We start from the raw sequence: 4,152 nt of genomic DNA, 5'->3' as shown, positions 1-4,152 counted from the left end.
AAGAATTCATTGAGGAAGCAACCCCCACCCCGGACCTGAAGCTGAGAGGCCAAGGTGATCATCTGTGTAAGTCAGTGTATTTGCTTGCAGGTGTTACAAGAAGTACACAGAGCACACATCTGGGTTATAAAAGCCCTTTTATAAAGCCATTTTTAAACAAAACAAAACAAAAAAAAGTTTACAAAAGAAAAAAAGATACAGAAAAAGAATAACTTGCTTCATATGTCCCAAAAAGAAAAGAAAAAAAAAAGTAAAGGGGACAATGCCAACATGCTCAACAATAAAGGGTTCTTTTTCTTATTTTTTAATACAAAATACAAGCAAATGATACACATACTTAAAACAGAGCTCAGGAGCAGACACGCAGTCCTGGAAACCCTTTAGTGAAAGAAAGCAGGAGTTTGTTTTTAATTTGTCTATGCAGATACATATAGAGACTGGGATATGTAAAAATTAAGTATCACAAAAGACCATCACATAAGTCTACCAATGCATGTTGCATCTATAATTCACGAACATGGTCAACAAAATCATGTTCACTTCAACCCCATTTTATTTAAATTAAGAAAAAAACCTTTTAAATAAAGTGGTTACATTCAAACTAACTTCCTTAGTACCACGCTGCAGACTTCAGCGCACTGTTAAGGTATCGCAAGAATGCCCACCCCTCTGGTGTCTGATGACTCGGCATTGCAGTATTAAGGAAGAGATGCCCCGGTCTCCGCTCAGGGACTAATTACATACATTTCAGCAGGTTCCTCTCTCTAACCCTTCCTGCTCTGAACATAAAAGGTTAAGGACTAAAATCAAGGAAGGTGGGGGGAGTTTTAGGGCTGGCAAAATGAAGTCTGGAGGATGAATCAAGGCAAACAATTACTGAGAACTTGACTGCTGCTTAACCTGGCAAGTCTTAAAGTCTTTCCCTAAATCTTGCAGGAATTACACATATAAGGTTTGCTGCAACATGTGGTAAACAAACTAAGTAGAGCTCTTATTTACAAATCTTGTAACAAATACTTCTGGAGGAAAAAAAGAAAAGAATTCACTAATTTCCAGAAGACCAAGGTTTAATTGCCAGACATATACAAACACTCACACACACCCACACAATACTTTGGGGGTTTTTATACGTTAAGGGCATAAGTTGAGTGAGTACTCTACCCCTATACCCCACTGAAAAAGGAACCAAAAAAAATCCCCATTTTACCCACCCCATAATCTAGAAAACCCTCCCTTCACCCTGATGTACAAAGTGTATGCACAATGGTGGCACTCCCCCAGCCACGCAAAGCATGCTCAAACATGTCCCCGGCTCACTCACTCCATTGGCATGGCAACAGGCAGGCTTACGGGACTTTTCCCAATAGTGGTTAATGCAGTCAGCACCACTGTGAATTTTGTGAACTAGGCTTGTAATTTAGGGATTTGGGGTTCAAAAAGTCATTTTGAATTAAGTACATCCCCAAAGGGAAAATAGGTTGTAGACAGAAACTTCACTATGGATAGCTTGATGTCCCAATATCCAAACAATAAACTCTCTTTTCAAATAAACCCAGCTCCACGCAGAGAAAAGGATGATTTTCTAACCTCAAGGGCAATCAGCTTGTTGTATTTTCCCTGTCTCTTGGCAGGCAATGTCTGTTACTCGTTTTAAGTATCCATCTGAATGCCATCGGCCGAGCCCCGCTTTCTCCCTGTCCCCACTCCTAAGGTAACGACGGCTCCTTCTTCTCAGTGCAGCTACTGGTGACGCAGGCACAGGAACTGTGTACACGGACACTCCCATTCTTTACAACAGCAACGACGGCCACGACCTTTCCGTTGCTCCTGATCATCAATTCTGCTCTTGCCTTTTCAACCCTTTAAAGCAGCCCCCGAACTCCATTAAGTTAAAGCGCTATTCCCTCCCGGCAACCAGTATTTCTAAAATCCACCCTTATTTGAATGTTCAAGGATAAAAGAAACGTAGCAATTAAAAAAAAAAGGTGTCAAGTTCAGTCTCACTGACCATATCCACAAGTCAGAAACGTCACTGAATTATAACCTCAAATTCCACCTGTGAGAAAATGCTATTTGAACCAGTACCAAGAATAAGTATTGAGTTGATGGCTGAACCTGGGGCAAACCAGTTATAGCGGGGGGGAAAATAAACCAACCAGTATCAAAGCTCCTTTGTGGGAAATCAACTACTAATCTTCCAGGTTAAAAGATTTCCCCCAATTGCCTCCCTCAAGGAGGACACACCGATTAATTTTTTTCAAGACTCAATAGGGAGTGAAGATGTTTACGGTCGAGATGTTTTAGAAAGCAGGACCATCCACCATTACTGAAATTTAAACATGTCCTTTGGGCCCACTCTATTGATTCCAATCTGAGGTGGGGAGGGCTAAAAGCAGCAGCAAGTTACAGATTTTAATAAGACGTAAGCTATCCGGTTCTAGCTGTGTGGCACACTGGGAAGGGAAGTCTGGAAAACAATCTTCAGAACTAGAATGTAGTGTCAGTCAGCATAGCTGCCAAAATCCATGTTCAAGAGGGAAACCTATTAAGAGCTAAACAGAGAATTCCAATAACACAAACAAGCATCTTCAAAGTTTACGTCTCATGTCCTGAGCACTGCAAATCCAGACAGTGAATGCTATTGCCATTTCACGATAGGCACACTGGAGAAAAAGGGAGCTAGTCAAGGATGGTGCCAATGGCCAATGACTATCAGCTCACAGCTTATGACCCGTCCTGACATCACTATCAAGCCTGACTACTGAGCACCCGTTTCCAGTTGAGACACCACAGCTGTCCTCCTCTATGTGTGCATGACTTGAGGGGAAGACTAGAGTGTGTTTTAAATCAATAGAAAGTGGAGAAAACAAAGGTCATTCAGAGCCTGTCTCACTTGGGGACAGAGAGCCTTTTGTCCAGTCTATTAGAAATATAAATACATTTTTTCAATCTCATGAATTTTTAAAAAAGGGATCCCAAACAAAAAGCCCAACCAAATGCACACAAGTCACCCAGAAGACACAATTACCTCTAAAGCATGTGCATGTATCACAGAGACACCAGCACAGATTAATAAAGAGACCGTTACATAAAATATTCAGTTTTAAAAGACTCCTCCCCTCAATCGTCACCAAACATAATCTAAGAGAAGCCCAAATGTTACTAGGAATGTAAGACTTATTATAAACCCCTAAAAACAGAAGTGCATGGTGGAAACACTGATAGGTCTTTTACTCTATGAACACAAACCTTCTTGCTAAAACCAGATACCTGCACAAACCCATAAAACAAATAGATTGATCTTTTAACACCCTCACAGTTAACCATCATGAAAGATAATCACCCACCTGCTACTTAATGTTCAAGTTTTGTATTTTTGGCCAAGTACTAAAATCTCCAAATTCATTCTTTCACACACAGTGCAACAGTGAAATGACTTCTCTGCCACTGGATGTTTTTTAAAAAAAGAATCTGAGTTAAAATATTCACTAAATAACCCTTTGTCCTAGAACAAGAAAGCCATGTTGTCTGAGAGAAAAATATGCTGTAACTTGTAAGGCAGAAAGAAAACCATGTTAAGATATTGAAGCAAATCTTCAAAAAAAAAGGCAGAGGTTAAATTTCACTAATTTTTCAACTTATTAGCACATTAAAACCCCTAAACCTTGCTCCCATTAGCTCAAGGTATCAGCATGTGGAGGATCGAACCTACAGATCTGTCTCCTGACTGCTTTGGTAAGGCATGTAAAGTCAGTTATCAACTTCACACAGGCCCCCTGAACACAAGGTGTCTCTAGCTCTTGAGCTCCTTAAATTCCTGCTTTTTAGCAACATGAGCAGGGGCACCAGTTAACAAGACAAAGCAAATGGAATTTGAAGGAAGCAGCATTTAACACACTCCCATCATCAAGCACTGGATGTGAAGAACAGCACAGCTGGTAGGCACTGGGTGGGGTGTGCAGTGGGGTCCTAGTGGAGGGATGCCCTTCAAACCAGCTTTCTACAAACAAATGGGAAGACAGGTGTATGAAAAGGAGAATGTTCTATCCCCAGATAAAAACAAAGCATGGTTCATGGGATCTGAATGCACATTTATGGCACAAAAGACTTCCAATTCTGTTTTTGTAAAGGAAAAATCTCAAGTCTTTGTGA

The sequence above is a fragment of the Manis pentadactyla genome, chromosome 9 (genome assembly GCF_030020395.1).
Source record: "Manis pentadactyla isolate mManPen7 chromosome 9, mManPen7.hap1, whole genome shotgun sequence".
NCBI classification, from domain to species: domain Eukaryota; kingdom Metazoa; phylum Chordata; class Mammalia; order Pholidota; family Manidae; genus Manis; species Manis pentadactyla.
Note: the sequence above shows the minus strand (reverse complement) of the source record.